Genomic DNA, 22,066 nt, shown 5'->3' on the forward strand with positions numbered 1-22,066 from the left:
GAAACAGCCTAGAGGTTCTTCAGTGGGTGTAGTACACCCATACTGTGAAATAGTACTTGGCAATAAGGAAAATGAATTATCGATACATTGGAAACCTTGCATAAATCTGTTTGCTTGCCTTTTCCAGCTTCTAGAGGTCCTCCACTTTCCTTCTTTCATTACCCCTTTCCACAGCCTTTAAAGTCAGCATTGTCAGGTTTTGATTCCATCTCATACCGCCATGTCTCTGGTTCTCTCATCCATAGTCACATCTTTCTCTAATTCTGACCTCTCCTGTGTTCCTCTCCCACTGTTTAGGACCTTTGTGATTACAGATAATCCAGAATAATCTCCCTATTTTAAGGTCAGCTGATTAAACCAAATCAAACCAAACCCATTGCCGTCGAGTTGATTCCAATTCATAGCGACCCAATAGGACAGAGTAGAACTGCCTCACAGAGTTTCCAAGGAGCGCCTGGTGGATTCGACCTGCCGACTTTTTGGTTAGCAGCCATAGCACTTAACGGGTAGTGCACCAGGCTTACCGTCAGCTGATTAGGGACCTTAATGCCATCTGCAACTTTAATTCCCCTTTGCCAAGTAACCCAACATATTCACAGATTGTAGGGTTTAGGATGTGGACACCTTTGAAGGACATTATTCTGCCTCAAAAGCACACAAAGTTAGAAGACAGTGGAAAAATGCATTGGAAATTCTGAAGAATTACATACCCATTAAAATTATCAATCTAGTGTAATGGTGGAAAAAATATTTTAAGATGTGAGGCCTCAAAACTTGTTCAAAAACTGCTTTTTTAAGGAACTACTGGAAAAAAATGTTCCACCAAAATAAGATACTAAGCAGGAATGGAGGAAAGAAGGAAGGAAGACCTGGGATTCAGGAAACGAGATCCAGCACAGCAGAGATGAAGACAATCTCCAGAATGCTGGCCTGGGAAATCTGAGTACATCGGCTGTATGGCAGGTTTAGAGAACAGGAAGTCAAGAGAGCAGAGTGAGCTGTCCAAGAGATGATGAAATTTATGAAATCCCTAATGTGTTTGAACTCACAGAAGAGAGATTTACAGTATGTCAGAGTTGAGGGATAGATACTTAAAAAAGGTATGCAAATGTAAAAATGACATGGTGGTGGCATCTGACCTCCACTAACCTCACAAGGAGAAAGGAGAACCAAGATCAACAGCCCAAGGCTGATTGCTCTGAGGTGGAGGTCAGACGTGCCTCCACCCTCCAAGCTTTTTACCAATTCTGACAGCAACCACCCCTCTCACAGCACTCTCTACTTCTCTGCTGGGTTCAATAATTCATTGCAATGGCCACTCAGAACTCAGACCATACAGTTATGGGTTTTATTAGGGAAGTAACAGGTTACAATACAGTTTCAGGAATGTCGGAGTACAATTGTATGAGGACAGCCTCTTCTCTGCTGTGCCTGCAGGCAGGCCTCTCTCTAGCCCTTGGTCCCTTGGTCTGGCCTCTGCCCTGCTTGGGCAAGTGTTAGCAACCTCTTTTAGCTCTGCCAAGAATCACCCACCCCCACACATCTGTCAGTTTGTCGTACTGGTGGACTTGAAGCACTTACTGATGAAAATCAAATACTCCAGCCTTCAGTATGGATTATACCTCAACATAAAGAAAACAAAAATCCTCACAACTGGACCAATGAGCAGTATCATGATAAATGGAGAAAAGATTGAAGTTGTCAAGGATTTCATTTTACTTGGATCCACAATCGACACCCATGGAAGCAGCAGTCAAGAAATCAAGCGATACATTGCACTGGGCAAATTTGCTGCAAAAGACCTCTTTAAAGTGTTGAAAATCAAAGATATCACCTTGAAGACTAAGGTCCACCTGACCCAAGCCCTGGTGTTTTCGGTTGCCTCATATGCATATGAAAGCCGGACAGTGAATAAGGAAGACCGAAGATGAATTGATGCATTCTAATTGTAGCGTTGAGAAAGAATATTGAATACACCATGGACTGCTGAAAAAATGAACAGATCTGTGTTGGAAGAAGTACAATCAGAATGCTTCTTAGAAGCAAGGATGGTAAAACTATGTCTCACACACTTTGGACATGTTGTCAGGAGGGATCAGTCCTGGAGACGGACATCATGCCTGGTAAAGTAGAGGGTCAGTGAAAAAGAGGAAGATCCTCAACAAGATGGATTGACAGAGTGGCTGCAACCATGGGCTCAAGCGTGACAACGATTGTGAAGATGGTGCAGGACTGGGCAGTGTTTCGTTCTGTTGTACATATGGTTGCTGTGAGTTGGAACCAACTCGACGGCACCTAACAACAACAACAACATAAGTACCCAGAGGCACCCCACTCCACCAATAAGCCTCAGCCCAAAGGCGTTAAGCTCTAGCTCCTGGGCCAAAAACCTAGCTCCACCAAGTGTTTGGAGGCAGCCTACTCTGCCAGCAAGCCTCCTACCTGAAGGCACTCGGCTTTCTCGCTCTGTGAAGCCCACTGCGCCATCCACCTGCTGATCTCCTGCCAGTCTCCTGGTACTGCTGCCACTGTTTCCCTCCCACTGCTTTTCGTCATCTCCAGTGCTTCAGCTCTCTCTGTGTCCTGGATCTAGGATGTTCTCAGCACAACGATCCCAGTTCCAAAGGACATGCCCCACCCCTGGCTCTTTCTGGTAGTAGAGAGATCCTCTCCTTGCTGCCTCTGGGATGGCTCATTTTAAGCCTAGCAGGATAGCAAAACTAACCAATCCCCCCATTAGGGTTTCATATACCTTATTTGCATGTTCCCACCCCCAAAGAGTGCCATGCACCTTATTTACAATATTAGCAAGCTATTCAATCCCTTTGGTGGGACATGAGCACCTCATTTCATAGTCCCACCCAGTCATTTGGTGGGAGTTACAAAGACTATGGCTAGACGGGCCATATTATGTAATTCACTATACTACAGCAAGTAAGAAAAAAAAAAGCTAATTAATAACTTCATCAGTCAAGTCAGCTCTGACTCATAGCAACCCAATAAGACAGAGTAAAATTGCCCGAAAAGGATTCCCAGGGCTGTAAATCTTTAGAAAGCAGACTGCCACATCTTTGTCCCATAGAGGAGGGGGTTCAAACCGCAGACATTTCGGTTAGCATCCCAATGCTTTAATGAGTGCGCCACCTGGGCTCCCCCCTAAATAACTCTATTAAAAAAAAAAAAACCTTTTGCCATTGGGTTTCCAAGGAGCAGCTGGTGGATTCGGCCTTTTGGTTAGCAGCCAAGCTCTTAACCACTGTACCACTAGGGCTCCAAATGGCTCCACAGAGAACAAAAAAAGTTTTATATAAGAAAGTAAATGTAATCATAGTATGCTATGTGGCTCAGCTGTATATAATATTTATATAGGCATGGAAATGTTAAACTGTATGCTGATCTAACTCCAAAGTTGGAAGTCTTAGGGTAAAGAATGTGTGTGTGTGTGTGTGTAGAATGAAATTAATTCTCATCTTCCATCATATTCCATAAAGGGATGTCAATACATAATGCCTAAAATAAAAAAAAAAATCAAGAAGTGGCAATACAAGATACTTTTGAATTTAGAGATATAAGAGTAAATATCAAGAAATAACTAAAAAATGACAACAATTGCCTCTGGGAAATGAGGATGGTTGTGGGGAGGGTATGTTGCAGGCGACTCCTGCTTTTCACAATGAGCCTTGTAGAACCATGTGCATGTAAAACTCTGGTACATTTTAACAGATTGAGGAAAAAAAGAGTTTACAAATTTCAGATACCACAACACTGGTTTCAATTCTCTTGTTCCTAAGATTTTTCTCCCCCCTCGTTCATATGACAGAGCAGACCTGGATCCGGACCTCTTTGAGAAGCTTATACAGAGAGTTTGTGACCAGGTGTCTACTTAGGATTTACATGGGGCAGGTAGGAGGAGGTGGGGGGGGTGGCGTTTCTGGACCCATATGTAACTCACCTGGAGCAGAAGTAATTGCCAGCGAGACCAACAAATTTTAATCCTATTAAGTCCCCTGCACTGGGTTTATGGGGCAGGTTCCTCTGTTCTTTGTAGCAGCACTAAGCAGCCAATAGAAACAATTTGGGGGTAGAGATTTCTGAAAGCAACGGGGCAGTTGACAAGTCCCTTTTGTATCAGTAATGTGAATTTTCTCATTCTGTTGTTCCGGAGTCTTGTCTGACTTACAGGAGAACAACAGTTACCAGGACCCTGCAATGTCCCTCCATTAGGGCTAAAGTTAGCAATTACATGGTGTTAAGAGCACTTCAAGCCTACGATAAAGGGAAATTCATTCGAGGAGTCTCTGGGCACACCCATTCTCCCTCCCTCACCATCTACAAGTAGACTCCTGCCTTACCACACACAATTTACCCAAATCCTTGGGCCAAGTACAGAGGATGGTGTGCTTACCTCCTCAGAGTAAGCTCTCCATCCACACATTTGAATGCACCCCCTCTTGTCTCCTCTAAGCCTTTCCTTTCTAGTGAGGAAGTGGGGGGTGGAGGGTGGGAATCAGGCTATGACTTTTAACCCATTCAGCTGGCTGATCAGATGGTTGGGCCTGAGGACAAAAACAAATATAATCTCAGACAGCAGGGTAACTTTCTTTCTCTGTGTTCTTTTGTTTTTTAGGTAAGGCAACTTTCAAAGACTGAGAAATTATAAAAAGTTGACAGAATTAGCTGTATTAAATTTCAAAACTTCTGTAAGCCAAAGAGAAACATAGTCAAAAGAAAAGAGCCAACAGACTGAAAATGTTTACAGCAAATATGATAAGTTAATATCTTTATTTTTAAAGAACACATCCAAATTTATTTTAAAAATACACTATTAAGAAGCCTAAGTATTGGAAAGGAAGAGAGAAAACATGCTAATAGGGAAATCAATAGATAATTTACAAAAGGTAAGCCATAAACAAACATATGGTAAAATATCAACCATTCTACTAATCAAAAATAAATTTAAAAACAATGGAGAGTTGTCTATTATAAAATTAGCTAAATGTATAAAATGAGTACTCAGTTCTGAGAAAACTATGGTGAAAGCTGGACTCCTCAATTTAGCTGGTGGCACTAAATTAAGATAATTTTTTTGAAATGCGATTTGGTAATATGGATCAAGAATTTAAAAAATGGTATTGTCTTTGAGCCATAATTTCAAGGCTGTGGAAATCTGAGCTAAGAACATAATTTTAAATGGGGACATGGGTATGTGGAGAAACAACAGGCAAAAATTTTAAGTCACAGAAATTCCTAGTAGTGGAGAAGTTCCATATTTTTACGCACATAAAGCGCACCTTCTACATTTGTTTGCCAACTGCTCCTTCTCCCTGGGAGGTGTTTTGTTATGGCAGCCCTAGGAAATTAGGCAATAACTTTCATGGTTAAAAAAAAAAAAAAGGAAAGTGGGGAGACAAAAAGGCCACAGGACAGGTCAGAGTGTTTTCTAGAAGCAGAAAATGCTGAGCAAGGAGAAGCAGGAGCAGGGCGACTTATGCCAGGAACGTTTTCCCAATCTCTGAGGGTGTCCACAGACGTGAACAGGGTGGACCGATCCTGGTCACTTCCTCCCTCCCATTCAGTATTGCTCCCTGGGAACTGGGTATATGAGTTGGAATTGATATCACACAATAACAGTAGCAACGTGGCAAGTCTGTGTTTAACTTTTAAGGAACTGACAGATTGTTTTCCACAGTGGCTGCACTACTTTACATTTCTCAGCAATGCACAAGTATTCCAGTTTCTTCATATTCCCACCAACACTTGAAGTTTTCCATCTTTCTGATAATAGTCATCCTAGTGATATTGAAGTGGTATCTCATTGTGGGTTTTGTTTTTTGCGTTACTGTAATGACTAATGATGTTGGGGATCTTTCCATGAGTTTACTGGCCATCAGCGTATCTTCTTTTTTCATTTTATTTTGTTATTGTTGAGAATATACATAGGAAAACATACACCAATTCAACCAGTTCTACAGGTACAATTCAGTGACACTGATTACACTCTTTGAGTTGTGCAACGTTCTCACCTTCCTTTTCTGAGCTTTTCTTCCCCATTAACATAAACTCACTGTCCCTTTAGGCTCTTATCTAATCTTTTGAGTTGCTGTTGTCATTTTGGAAACCCTGGTGGTGTAGTGGTTAAGCGCTATGGCTGCTAACCAAAAGGTTGGCAGTTCGAATCTGCCAGGCTCTCCTTGGAAACTCTATGGGGCAGTTCTACTCTGTCTTATAGGGTCTCTATGAGTCAGAATTGACTTGACAGCAGTGGGTTTGGTTTGGTTTTGGTTGTCATTTTGATCCCATATAGATAGTTCTTAAAAGAGCATAATGCTTAAGACAGGCATTTTTTGCTAATTAAGCTAAATTACAGTGGGTTTGTTTTTTTGGTTGGTTTACTCCTTGGTTTTAAGAAGAATTCAGTAGGCATTTTTGGTTTAAGTTTTAAAAATTATCTCAGGGCAATAGTTTCAGGGTTTCATCCAACCGCATGGCTCTGTGAATATTTGAAATTCTGTTCTGCATTTTCCCTCTTTTGATCAGGATTCTTCTATGGAATCTTTAATCAAAATGTTCAGTAATGGTAGTTGGACACCATCCAGTTCCTCTTGGTCTCATAGTAAAAAAGGCAGTTGTTCATGGAGGCAACCAGCCACACATTCTATATTCTCCTCCTCCCCCTGACTCTCCTTCTTCCTCTGTTGCTCCAGGTAAATAGAGATCAACTGTCACGTCTTGGATGGTACTTGCAAGCTTTTAAGACCCCACACACTATGCAATGAACTAGGAGGTAGAACAGAAGCACTAAACACGTTATTAGGCCAGTCAACTGGGATGTCCCATGAGACCATGATCCTAAACCTCCAAACCAAGGAACCAAATCCCATGACGTTTTTGGTAGTGCATAAACACCCTCAGCAGGTGCTCTTTTTTGTTGTTTTTGTTATCTTAAATATATCTATCATACAACTTCTGCCAGTTCAACCTGTTACAGATGTACAGCTTATTGAGAGCAATTACAATAATTGGCTGTACAACCTTACCTTTGATCAATGTGATTTTTCTATCACTGTTAACCTCCCCCCCTTTTCGTCTCCCTCCTACTCCTGGTAACCACTAATAAACTTTGTTCTCTATACATTTGCTTTTTCTTGTTTTCTTATGTAAGTGAGATCATACAATATTTGTCCTTTTGTGATTGATTTATTTCACTCACCATAATGTCTTCAAGCTCCATCCATGTTGTAGCATGTATCAAGACTTCATTTCTTCTACTGGCTGACTAGTATTCCATTGTATGTATGTATCACATTTTGTTTATCCATTCATCTGTTGACGGGCATTTAGGTTGTTTCCAACTTTTGGCTATTGTGAATAGTGCGGCAGTGAACACTGGTGTACAAATCTCTGAGTTTCTGCTTCAAGTGTTTTGTCACATAACTAGGAGTGGAATTACTGGGTAATAAGGTAGTTCTGTTTTTAGTTTTTTGAGGACCCACCATACTATTTTTTACAATGGCTGTGCCATTTTGCATTCCTGCCAACAACCAATAAGGGTTCCAGTTTCCCCATATCCTCATCAACATTTGTCATTTTCTGTGTTTTTTTTTTTTTTTTTTATCTTTGCCACCCTAATGGGAGTGAAATGGTATCTCACTGTGCTTTTGATTTGCATCTCTCTGATGGTTAATGACATTGAACACCTTTTCACGTGTTTGGTTGCCATTTGAATGTCCTCTTTGGTGAATTGTCAATTCATGTCCTTTGCTCATTTTATGATTGGGTTAATTGTCTTTTTCTTGTTAAGTTTTATATATACTTTGGTTATGAGATTCTTATCAGATGTATGGTTTCCGAAGGTATTCTCCCAGTCACTAGCTTGTCTTTTTACTTTTTTGGTGAAGTCTTTTGAGGAAAAAAAGTTTTTAATTTTTATGAGGTCCCATGTATTTATTTTGTATTTTGCAGTTTGTGCTTTTGTTATTATATTAGGTAATCCATTGTTAAAAGCTAGGTCTGACAGTGTTGACCCTACATTTTCTTTTAAGAATTTTATGTTTGTGTATCTTCTCAATATACTTGAAATGTCTAGTTAAGCCCTTTGTCCATTTTTTAAATGACTTGTCTTTGTTGTTTTTGTTTTTGAGTTATAGGAATTCTTTATATATTCTAGATGCTAAACCTTTATCATATGTAGGTCCCAAATATTTTCTTCCATTCTGTAGGTTGACATCCATTACTCTTTATGAAATAAGATGGAACTATTACAGGAACTACTTTTTATACTCTGCTAGGATCAAAACATTTTAGAGAAATGAGATGATTAGTTATCTCCTTGCCCTCAAGTATTTAGTGGGATATACTTTCTTAATAGTAATTTTATGTAATATAAAAAGTTTGAACCTGTTTTATTCCTCTTCCACCTGAGCATGCTGAGCTGTGAATTCAGATTTTTTTAAAGTGAGGGGGAGAGGGGTGTCATTTGAATCTTGAGCCCTGCGTACTTGATTGCTGTAGAATTCAAGTCAAAAGTACTTGAGCAATCCTGGTGAGTGGGTAATGGCTCCCAGAGGCAATTTCCTTTTCTCTCGTATTCCTATTGCTGGTTTTTAAAGAAAATTCCTACTGTCTTTAAGTTGGTGGAAAGCTGTGTGTCATTCAGAAAATTTGTTCAAGTCAGATGCGTAAAATATTAGAAACATAGTGTTGAAAGGAACTGATGGTTAATGGGTAGGGACTGGGTAGCCACAGCAAACCTATTAAGGAGAGGTGCTGAAATGGCCCTTGGTTTCCTACGTGACTCCTAATAATGTCCACCAGCTGCCTTGGCCAAGACTGTCCACTCACTGTCACCTGTGAGTAAGGCTGAACAGGGAGTCACCTTCAGCTGTATTTAAGCAGCGTACCGAGGGCTTTCCATGGGAGGCAGTTAATTCTCTTTTCCGGCCCTTTGTCAGGGGCTGAAGGCATCCATGCCTCCCCCTGGTAGTTTTATAATCAAGACCAGATTCATCTGGGTAGTCAGAAAACATTTATTGAGAGCCTACTAAGAGCACAGACTTATGGGCATACAAAGAAATGTAAAATCATCTCTGTTTTCCAGGAGTATCCTATAAATTAAGAAAAACAGAGATGCATATATTAATGGATAACGTTACAAGAAATACCTCTAGCAAATGAACAATTGATTAATCACCAAATGAGAGACCTAACTCATAAATGCTGAGTTCATATGACACATACCCATTCAACACATAGATCAAAAGCCCTACTTATCCTGCTGTTAGGTTTGTTTATTTTCTTGAAAACACTGGAACCAAGTTTGTCTAAGGTTGATGGTCCTGAAGCCCTGCTTTGTATTTCCTTATTCTTAGACAACAGCAGTCAGCCAGATGTCATGAATCTCTGACATGTTTGAGTCTGATGTGAGGCCTGGTCCTCAAAGTGTGGACCCAAGGACATAGAAACAACAAGACAATGTTTCCACTTTGGAAGAGGTTCCAGATTAATGGGGAAGGAGGAGAAATAAACCAGCACTTAAACATGGAGTGACTCTGGTATTGAGCAAAATATTGATCAACGCTCTCTAAAATTCTACTTGACCCAGCCCAGAAATTCCACTTCTAAGAATTTATTCTAAAAAAAAAAATCCTTCTCAGAAATGTACACAAACATCTATGCGTAATTATTGCAACATTACTTATGATCATGAAAAATTTGAAATATTCTGAATGGCTAATAGTGAGGTACAGCTTTAATAAAATATCCATACAACGTAACATTCATCAAGTATTAAAAATTATGATGTCCATATGTAATTATTGACATGGAAAGATATTTACAGTACTGCTAACTGAAAAATGTATGATATAAAACAGTGTGTAAGGTGTCGGCCCATTTTCAATGAACTTATGTAAAAAAAATATACATACTTAGAAATATACTTAGGATATGTGCCAAAAGTTCTCTACCCAGAATAAGTCTGGGTAGAGATGTTATACCCTTTTTTTTCTCTTTGCTTATGTGTATTTTCAGTTTTTCTGCAATTAATTTTTTGTGTAAATATAGAAATAAATACATGAATAAATGATAAGATCTGATAAGGACTATGAAAGAATCATGAGCAGGATGCTACAGTAGCAGTGAGGCATTAAGCTAGAGTGGGGAGTGATGGGGTAAAGTGGGATAGAGAAGGCGGTAGCTTATGTATGAAGAAGCAGGAGCGAAAAGAGAAGGAAAAGACATTCCAGGCAGAGAGGCCTGCATGAGCAGAGGCCAGGGAGCTAGTAGTGTTTAGGGATGGCAAAGAAAAGAACGTCGCCGTGAAGTCAGCTCTGACCAATGTAACTCCGTGTGTATCAGAGCAGATTTGTACTCCATGGGGCTTTTAATGACTCGCCTTTTTTGAAGAAGAAGAAGAAGAAGATCACCAGGACTTTCTTTTGACGTGCCTCTGGGTTGACTTGAACCTCCAACATTTTAATTAACAGCCGAGCACATTGTCTGCACCACCAGGGACTTCAGGGGACGGCAAACGTGCTGTTTCTGCAGAAGCATCAGGTAGTAAACTAAGAATGCAGAAGAGATGGGCTGTAGAAGTAAGCAAGGACCAGGTCAAGGAGGGTATGGTTTGCCATGCTGGGGAGTTTAGACTTTTTTCCAAAGGATGATAAGAAGCTTCTGAAAGAGTTTAAGCAGGGGGAAAGCATACTCAGACTTATGTTTGGGAAAGATTGCTGTGCAAGATTGTTCATAAGTGGTAAGGAGGATGGATTGAAAGAACCAAAGAATAGAGAAGGCCGCAGGACCACCGGGAGTTCCTATGGATATGCAATAAAGATGGTACGAAAAAGGGAGGATAAAGTCGAGAGACCTGTCTGCAATAGAAGTAATAGGCTATGTTGGGGAGAGAAATAGTTGGCCCATTTTTTGGGGTGGGTGAAGATATTCCCGAGGATGGGAATGGGATCCAGAGGAAAGTGGGATTGTTCTTGAGCAGCAGTAAGGATGCCTCTTCTCCAGAGCTCCTGGTGCTGAGGATAGACCAGTGTTTAGGTAAGTGATAGAACTTTAAAAAGTTCATTCCTAGGGGCTACTGGGTTTTTTTTTTTTTTTAGTGGCTCCTATTTTATCCATGTAGCGGGAAACAGAATTATTTGTGGAGAATGAAGACGAGGAGCCATAATGTAGGCCTGAGGAAAGTTGTGAAGTTTTGGCCAAATTTGTGGAGATAGTGATGTCTAAATGCAGACAAGAATATTGGGCAGTGTGGAGGGTCAGCTGAGGTGAGAGATCATGAATTTGAGATGGCACCAGTGGGTATAATTTTGTCATATTCTCCAACAACATTCAGTGGCCAGCGTCTAGCTGCCAATAAGGCAGATGGAGCGCTGGGCCAATTCATGGCTGGGGACTAGCAGGGCAGAAAGCATCAGCGTCCAAAGACACATTTAAAGGAATGGCCATTGGGCTAGGCCAGGCAGGTAAAGAAGTTAAAACTTGTAGGGCCCCAGTAGTCTTGAAGTGCAAGACTGGAGATTTGGACAAAGTAAAGAGGGAGTGGAAAAAGTAAGACCTGGAAAGAGAGGAAGAAATGGGGAGAGAGTGGGATTTTGGAGATTATAATTTCGGAACAGCTCTGGATAGTCTGCCGTCAAAGCGAGTGGTTGCCAATGAGTAGAAGTAAAAGTTGGAAATCAAAACATAGGGCAGCAAAATAACCAGGTTGTTTGCCATTGGGTAAATTGTTGTAATGGCCATTGATGAGTTCTGCTTTGGAATACACGTGTCTTAGTTATCTAGTGCTGCTATAACAGAAATACTACAAGTGAATGGTTTTGGCAAGCAAATTTATTCTCTCACAGCTGAAGAGGCTAAAAGTCTGTAATCATGGTGCTGGCTTTAGGGGAAGGCTCCCTCTCTCAGTCGGGTCTGGGGGAAGGTCTCTGTCATCAATCTTCCCCTGATCTAGGAGGTTTTCAGCACAGGGACCCCAGGTCCAAAGGATATGCTCCACTCCTGGCACTTCTTTCTTGATGTCATGAGGTCTCCCTCCTCTCTATTCGATTCTCTCTTTTATATCTCAAAAGAGAGTGACTCAAGGTACAACCTAATCCTGTAGATTGAGTCCAGCCTTGTTAACATAACTGCATCTAATCTTGCCTCATTAGCATCACAGAGGTTAGAATTTACAACACATAGGTAATTACATCAGTTCACAAAACGAAGGATGACCACACAATACTGGGAATCATGGTCTGGCCAAGTTCACACACATTTTGAGGGAACATAATTCAATCCATAACATGTATTTATTAGTTTATTTTAGCAGTTTTATTATGATTGATTAATTCTATTTTCTACGCTGAAATATACTGTTGCTCATGCCTTTAGAGATCTTCGATTTTTCATTGGTCAAATAATTATTTCTCTTATACTGCACTAGAATCTACAGGAGAAAAAAAAAAAAGGTAAGGTGGTGTCTCCTGGCTCACTTACTGACCCACACTGTAGACTTCTTTAGACCTTAATCTTCATTTGGGAGGCTTCAGTTTAATGACTCAGTATATGCCATCACTGGAACCTTTGGACTGCAAGGTCCTTCTTTGGTATTGCTCAAAACCCTTCTTTAATAGAAAGGAGCCAAGTTTTCAAACATTTCTATCTCCGAATAACTGAATATGAATCCAATGAACAATTATTGACTTGAGCACATTGAGGAACAACCCCTGAGATATCTTTCCTCATTAACTGGCCCTGAGAAAACCCATCCATTTATTTTTTAGTCTCCAGATGACAATTTGCCTGCCATGTCTTTCTACCATTTCTTCTCAGCTTCATAGTCCAGCACTTTTCACTGACTAGTCATCACTTCACATATGATAGGGGGAAAAAATATTGATGTTCCATTAAAAATTGCAATGCAAAAATAAAAATGTTCCTTTCATCTCCCTAGTAAAGGGAAGAAAAAAAGAGAAAGTGCCGTAGAGGCTCAGTGTTCCAGCCTAGGGCATCCTATCAAATGTAATGAGCCAAGAAACAGCTGGTCAACTAGACATGTGGATTAAAACCAGGGAATGGTGCCAGTCAGGCATGAGTGGATCATGACAAAATGCCTCAAAGTTTGGATTTTAAACTAAACCCCTTTCATATTTTCTACCATGAGTAGTATCCAGGTCATTTGTGTTACATTTGGAATTACTGGCTTAATGCCAAGATGACATTTTTTTTTCATGTAACACTGACCGTAAACCCTGGTGTTGATCAAACAAAGCAGCACTGTGAAGAATTAAAGGCTCTTATTTTCCTTATCAATTACAACCAGGCCAAACTCCCTGAAGCTGTTCAGAAAACAAAAATATGAAAAGAAAGCATTGTTATTCTGACCTAAAGTTTTCCCTGGCCTTGGTAACTCATTATCCATTCACTCAGTAATTATTATGAGCATATTATATGTTCATAAATAATCTCTAAGAGTTCATTTAAACGAAAAAATTAAAGGAGAAGTTACCCTCAGGGCTTCAATGTTATTGTTAAAATAACAAATCACAAACTCCAAATAACTAGAATTACTATCAAGGTACCAAAGGTTTTGAGGATGAGATGTGACAGGTTTCTTGTAATGAGACCAGGCAAGCGGGACTGGCGTAACACCAGACTCACATACCCAATCAGACCCACTGCTGGGAGACTTGATAAGATGTAAGAGCTGATAGCCAAATGCAGTCTGGACAAAGAAATTCACAAAGCCCAGATTTTATAGACATCTTCAATCATGGCTGGTTGTTAGGCACTGTTGAGCTGGTTTTGACTCATAGCGACCCTCTGCACAACAGAAACACTGCCCAGTCTTGTGTCATCCTCACAATCATTGTTATGCTTGAGCGCATTGTTGCAGCCACCGTGCCAATCCATCTTGTTGAGGATCTTCTTCTTTTCCACTGACCCTTCTCCAGGGTCATGATGTCCAGCATGATGTCCTTTTCCAGGGACTGATTCCTCCTGATAACACGTCCAAAATATGTGAGTACTAATCTCACCATCCTTGCTTCTAAGGAGCATTCCAGTTGTACTTCTTCCAAGACAAATTTGCCCATTTTTTTTGGCAGTTCATGGTATATCCAATTTTCTTTGTCAATACCACAATTCAAAGGCATCAATTCTCCTTTGGTCTTCCTTATTCATTGTCCAGCTTTCGCATGCATATGAGGCAATTGAAAACACCATGGCTAGGGTCAGGTGTACCTTAGTCCTTAAAGTGATGTCTTTGTTTTTTTGTTTTTTAACTCTTTAAAGGGATCTCTTGCAGCAGATTTGCCCAATGCAATGTGTTGTTTGATTTCTTGACTGCTGCTTCCATGGACATTGATTGTGGATCCAAGTAAAATGAAATCCTTGACAACTTCAATCTTTTCTCCGTTTATTGTGACGTTGTTTATTGGTACAGTTGTGAGGATCTTTGTTTCCTTTATGTTAAGTTGTAATCCATACTGAAGGCTGTGCTCTTTGATCTTCATTAGTAAGTGCTTCAAGTCCTCTTCACTTTCAACAAGCAAGGTTGTGTCATCTGCACATCACAGGCTGTTAATGAGCTTCCTCCAATCCTGATGCCCCGTTCTTCTTCATACAGTCCATCTTCTTGGATTATTTGTTCAGAATACAGATTGAATAAATACAGTGAAAGGATACAACCCTGATGCACACCTTTCCTGACTTTAAACCACACAATATCCCCTCGTTCTGTTCAAACAACAGCCTATTGATCTATGCACAGGTTCCTCATGAACAAAATTAAGTGTTCTGGAATTCCCATTCTTTGCAATTTTATCCATAATTTGTTATGATCCACACAGTCGAATGCCTTCTCATAGTCAATAAAACACAGGTAAACATATTTCTGGGAATAAGAAATTGAAGAGGAATAACATTGCATTCAACATCAAAAAGAACATTTCAAGATCTATCCTGAAGTATAATGCTGTCAGTGATAGGATAATATCCATACACCTACAAAGAAGAACATTATCCAAATTTACATTCCAAACACTAAGGCCAATGATGAAGAAATTGAAGATTTTTACCAACTTCTGCAATCTGAAATTAAATATGCAATCAGGATGCATTGATAATTATTGGCAATTGGAATGTGAAAGTTGGAGACAAAGAAGGATTGGTAGTTGGAAAATATGGCCTTGGTGATAGAAATGATGCCAGAGACTGCATGATAGAATTTTGTGAGACCAACAACTTCTTCATTGCAAATACCTTTTTTCACCAACATAAACACTGACTATATATATATATTTTTTTTTATACAAGTAGACCTTGCCAGATGGAATACACAAGAATCAAATTGACTATGTCTGTGGAAAGAGATGATAGAAAAGCTCAATATCATCAGTCAGAACAAGGCCAGGGACCAACTGTGGAACAGATCATCAATTGCTCATATGCAAGTTCAAGTTGAAACTGAAGAAAATTGGAACAAGTCCATGAGAGCCGAAGTACAACCTTGAGCATATCCCAAAAATTTAGAGGCCATCCCAAGAATAAATTTGATGCATTGAACTCTAATGACTGAAGACCAGAGGAGTTGTGGAATGAATCAAAGACATACATGAAGAAAGCAAGGAGTCATTAAAAAGACAGGAAAGAAAGAAAAGACCAAAATGGCTGTCAGAAGAGACTCTGAAACTTGCTCTTAAATGAGTAGCTAAAGTGAAAGAAAAAAGTGATGAAGTAAAAGAGCCCAATAGAAGATTTCAAAGGGCAGCTCGAGAAGACAAAGTAAAGTATTATAATGACATGTGAAAAGACCTGGAGGTAGAAAACCAAAAAGGAAGAACATGTCCAGCACTTCTCAAGCGAAAGAACTGAAGAAAAAATTCAAGCCTCGAGTTACAATATTGAAAGATTTTATAGGGAAAACATTAAACGACGCAGGAAGCATTCAAAGAAGATGGAAAGGAATACACAGAGTCACTATACCAAAAAGAATTGGTCAATGTTCAACCATTTCAAGAGGCAGCACATGATCAGGAACCAATGGTACTGAAGGAAAAAGTCCAAGTTGTACTGCAGGCATTGGCAAAAAACAAGGCTCCAGGAATTGACAAAATACCAATTAAGATGTTTCAACAAACAGATGCAGCGCTGGAAGTGCTCACTTGTCTATGCCCAGAAATTTGGAAGACAGCTATCTGGCCAACTGACTGGAAGAGATCCGTATTTATGCCTATTCCCAAGAAAGGTGATCAAACCGAATGTGGAAACTATCGAACAATATCCTTAGTATCACATGCAAGTAAAATTTTGCTGACATTCATTCATTCCATCACGGCTTAGTCACAGCTTATTCGTGCTATGAGCTTGGGGTGAGAAGGTGGGAGGTCACTACAGGTGGGCAAGGAAATCCTATGGAGAGAAATGAGAGGACAGTGGATGCTTAAGGGCCTGGTAGTTTGTTCCATTACTATCTATGAGGTGTGCTCAAGGAAGACAGGGTGCCAGTCCCTAGATTGGAGTCAGGGGCAGCAGGATCCCTACCAGCAGTCAGAATGGAAAACAGTAAGAAGCTCAATTCTAAATCTGGCACTCACATGGAAAACTGGTCTCAAAACAAAGACTCAGAAACCCATTAGTCGAACACAGTGGATAGAAGGGGAAAAAGACCTATATCAGTGAGCAATTCAGTAGCCCCTAGCTATCCCTGGGATACCATATCTCAGATGAGGGATGAAGCATGTATATTCAGGACACAAATCTGGAGCCTCATGTGGAGTGCTGGGACAACTCATGCCAGGTCAGTTTAGTTGGTTGAGTAAGTTAATGCTGGAGCCAGGGGATGGAATGTGGAGGAGAAGTAAATTTCAAGTAGGTATTTTCTGTTTCCAATATCATTAACTTTGGAATTGAATAGGACAGAGATTTCACCTAAGGTGGGAGGAACTTAGTGGAATTGGTGGATTTATCAGTGTGTAGTTTTAGCTAAGGAAGGTAAGGACAAGAGGAATGAAGCCTTAGATGGTTGCTGGTATTATTTCATCCTTGTCATACTTCTGAGGAAACTGAAGCACAGAAGAGTTAAGTAATTTGTTCAAAGTCACAGAGCTAGTAAATAGCAAGGCATGGGTTATCCCACACTCTTAACTCTAATGCTTACTGCTTCCTCCCTCTGTAGACATTCCTCTCTGCACTTTATTGCAGCAAGCACTGAGCTAACCATGAAAAAACCAGTAAACTTTCACATATGAGCTGTCCCTTGATTTGGTAGAGATTGCTAGCCCCCTAAAATCCATTTTCTTCTTCTTCGTTTAGTGGTAACCTCTGTATTTTAGCTGGGCTCATGGCAGAGAGTACATTTCCCAGCCTCCCTTTCAGCTGGGAGTGGACATGCGACTAAATTCAGGCCAATGGGTTGTGAGCATAAGTGATTTGTGCAAATTCTGGGACAACTCTAATATAAAGACAAGCTGCTTGCCCTGAACTCACCTTTCCCCCTTGCTGCAAGTTGGAAATGGTAAGGACTGAAGTAGTGGCCTTGGGCCTAGAGATGGAAACCACACATTGAGGGCAGAGATAACTGGTCATGGAACAGAGCTACTTACCCATCATCGTAGAACCTTTGATTATTATATAGAAGAAAAATAAACTTCTATCAAATTTAATTCACAGGACTACCAAATTTAATCCACAGTACTTAAGCAGTTTAGACTGAACCACATGCAATACCTGTGGATTTGAATTAAAGAACAGATTCAAGTTGCCTCAGTAAAATTAAACCATGTTTGCAATGGCTTCCTGTTGGATTTTTGTGCCACAGCAAGTGGTCATAGGCAGAATGTGATAAAATCAAAACAGACACTTAGCATATTTTTATACAGACACGAAAGACCATTTTCATTGAGTCTCTGTGTATATGCATATGTTGAAAATATTTTATTAACTCTAGAAATGTATGAGATTATATACTCTCCCAAAAAATCTGGAGTGATCTAAACCATATCTGAAACCATCCAGACACAACATGTACAGGTAAAAGTGACACCAAATCAGATATTTATACATGAATGTGACTTGATATTGAATCTCTCATCTAATCCAGAGAGTTTCATCTAAAACATTCTTTTAAGGTAGACACAAAAATATAACAAATAGTCTATGTAGCAGATTATTATCTTTTGGCGGAGGTGTTATCCAGAGTCCAACCCCTATTCCCATTTTGGGGACACTTCCATTGTAGGTAGTATTGGTGGGAGGCAGTACTCATCCTCCCACCATATAAGCCGTTGGTTCCAGACCTTCCCTCTTTTGGCTCCCTGGCAGCCAGAGGTCTTCACTTGGTTACATCACTTCAGGATTTTGAATCTTGTTCTACTGATGCAAATACAAAGGGTCAATTAGAATGCATTCCAGGCCTCCCTCAAAGTGACCCAATCTACCACTTCTACACCAGCCCTCTAGCTCTTCCCTGTGCCTTTGCTAACTTGTATATTCTGATCAGCAAATTGTCCTAGGTCTTTAACCTCTTCCCAGAATATTCTCTTGACTTTCTTGTCTTAACTACAAACCCGCATCCCCTGAGAAAACCTCCTCCCTTGCGGGTTGCTGTCCTCTCAAATGGAGGCTGTTTTATGGATTACCCCATGTATTATCTCAGGACCAGGAGTTGGCTTAGGTGTTCTTTGTTGTTGTTGTTGCTAGGTGCCGTTGAGTCAGCTCCAACCCATAGCGACCCTATGCACAACAGAATGAAACATTGCCTGGTCCTGAGCCATCCTTACAATTGTTGTTATGCTTGAGCTCATTGCTGCAGCCACCGTGCCAATCCACCTCGCTGAGGGTCTTCCTCTTTTCCGCTGACCCTGTACTCTGCCAAGCATGATGTCCTTCTCCAGGGACTGATCCCTCCTGACAACATGTCCAAAGTATGTAAGACACAGTCTCGCCATCCTTGCTTCTAAGGAGCATTCTGGTTGTGCTCCTTCCAAGGCAGATTTGTTCGTTCTTTTGGAAGTCCATGGTATATTCAATATTCTTCACCAACACCACACTTCAAAGGCCTCAATTCTTCTTCGGTCTTCCTTACTCGTCCAGCTTTCACATGCATATGATGTGATTGAAAATACCATGGCTTGGGTCAGGCGCACCTTAGTCTTCAAGGTGACATCTTTGCTCTTCAACACTTTAAGAGGTCCTTTGCAGCAGATTTACCCAATGCAATGCGGCTTTTGATTTCTTGACTGCTGCTTGCATGGCTGTTGATTGTGGACCCAAGTAAAATGAAATCCTTGGCAACTTCAATCTTTTCTCCATTTATCATGATGTTGCTCACTGGTCCAGTTGCGAGGATTTTTTTCTTTATGTTGAGGTGTAATCCATACTGAAGGCTGTGGTCTTTGATCTTCATTAGTAAGTGCTTCGAGTCCTCTTCACTTTCAGCAAGCAAGGTTGTGTCATCTGCATAATGCAGGTTGTTAATGAGTCTTCCTCCAATCCTGATGCCCCATTCTTCTTCATATAGTCGAAAATTCTTGTATTATTTGTTCAGCATACAAGTTAAATAGGTATGGTGAAAGAATACAACACTGACGTACACCTTTCCTGACTTTAAACCGATCAGTATCCCTTTGTTCTGTCTGAACAACTGCCTCTTGATCTACGTAAAGGTTCCTCATGAGCACAATTCAGTGTTCTGGAATTCCCATTCTTTACTATGTTATACATAATTTGTGTTCTTCTTAGTCTCTCACTATTAACTCCAATCAATTGTCTGACACGAGCACTTTATTAACCTTCTTCCAAAGTAAAAAATAACTTCTTATTGCCAGAGCCAGTGGTTATTTCTCTGTCTTTAACTTACCAATCTCTCAGTAGCATTCAAAGCACAGTGCATCATGACATCAAAGCACAAGCAATCAATGAAAAAGGAAAAATTGAGTTTTCTCACAATTAAAAACCTTATGTGCTCCAAGGACACCATCAAGAAAGTGAAAAGACAGCGAATAGATGGGAGAAAGCATTTTCAAATTATTTATCTGATAAGGGGCTTATTTATAAACTATATAAATAACACTTGGAATTCAACAATAAAAAGGCAAGCAATCCAATTAAGAAATGGGCGAGAAATTTGAGCAGATATTTCTCCAAAGAAGATATTGAAATGAGCCAATAAGCACATGAAAAGATTCTGAAAATCATTAATCATTAGGAAACACAAATCGAAACTGCATGACATACTATTTCGTACCCATAGAATAGCAATAATAAAAAAGATGGACAATAACATGTGTTGGGGAGGATATGGAGAAATTGGAATTCCCTTACACTGCTGGTAGAAATGTAAAATGGTGTAGCTGCTTTGAAAAACAATTTGGCAGTTCCACAAACATTTAAACATGGAGGTACCATATAACTCAATAATCCCACTCCCAGATATATACTCAAGAGAATTAAAAACATATCCACACAAAACTTGTATACAAATGTTCATAGTGGCATTTTTCATAATGGACAAAAAGTAGAAACAACCCATATGCCCATCAATTGACGAGTGGATAAACAAAATGAGGTATAGCCATACAACGGAGTAATATTTGACAATAAATAAGAATAAAGTCTTGATATGTGTTACGACACGGATGAACCTTGAAAACACTATGCTGAGTGAAAGATCCAATCACAAAAGACCATATATCATATGATTCCATTTACATGAAATCTCCACAAGAGGCAGCTCCATAGAGATAGAAAGCAGATTAGTGGTTGCCAGAGGCTGGGAAAAGGGAAAGTGGGGAGTGACTGCTAATGAATCCGGGGTTTCTTTTTTGGGGACATGAAAATATTCTGGAATTAAATAGTGGTGATGGATACACAATTCTGTGAATATACTAAAAATCACTGAATTGTACATTTTAAATTAATGAGCATTATAGTATGTGAATTATAATCTCAATAAAGGTGTTATTAAGAAACAAACCCAATAGAGGCTGGCGAGGAGTGTGTTTGTCTCATTAGGGTGAGAGCAACTAGGAGTATATAGTGAGGTGAATAAAAATTTTTATATGAGAGACTGACTTGATTTGTAAACTTTCACTTAAAGCACAATAAAAATTAAAAAACAAAAAACCCATCGTTGACTACCCCATCCTTGTTGAAGCACTGTGGACTCTCAGAATACCACGCTCCCCTAATTTTCTGTCTACCCCTCTGGCTGCTCCTTCTCAGTTTCCTTTGCTGTCCTTACACCTTCTCCCAGGCCTCTAGAATGATTCATCAAGCTTGACCCAGGCTCTCTTCTCTCTCTTTACTGTCTGCTTAGATGACCTCATCCATTCCCATGGTTTCATATAGCAGTTTTATGTCAACGTCCCCATTTTGTCACTGAGTAAAAAATTGCCCTATCAAATAGCCTACTTGTTATCTCTGGTTTAATGTCTTACAAGCATCTCCATTTTAGCTTGTCTGAAACTAAACTCTTTTTTTATTCTTTTTCATTTTTGTGCATAAATCTTTATTTACATCTAATTATTTTCTTAGGATAGATTCCTAAAAGTAGAAATAATGGGTCAAAGAGTACAAACACTTTTAAGACTTTCTAGAAAAGTTGTATCAATTTACATTCCCATCAGCAGACTGAAACACCTCTGTACCAGCAAACAGTATTACCAGTTTGAAAAAACTTCTTGCCAAATCAATAGGTTGAAAAAAAAAAATGGTATCTCATTGTTTCCATTTGTATTTCTTCAATTACTTAAGTTGAATATATTTCATGTTTCTCAGCCATTTTATATTTCTCTTTCTGTGAGTTGTCTGTTAGTGTCCCTTGTTGGGCAAACATAGTTAATAGTAGCCCCAAGAATCCCTAAGTCATCTGCAGAAGATGCCAACTCTTACATTTAGGCACATCTGATAGGAGGCCAGGCTCTGGTAGGATTAGAAACAGCACATGTCAGCATTGCTGTTTAACGAAACCACAAAGGGGGAAATTTCTGTGTTGCTTTAGAATCTAGGCAATGCACTTATTTTCCTGAGCCCTATCTATTACATTATTATGCCTTCTTTTCTTTCTTTT

Source organism: Loxodonta africana, chromosome 8 (assembly GCF_030014295.1).
Source record: "Loxodonta africana isolate mLoxAfr1 chromosome 8, mLoxAfr1.hap2, whole genome shotgun sequence".
Lineage (NCBI taxonomy): Eukaryota > Metazoa > Chordata > Mammalia > Proboscidea > Elephantidae > Loxodonta > Loxodonta africana.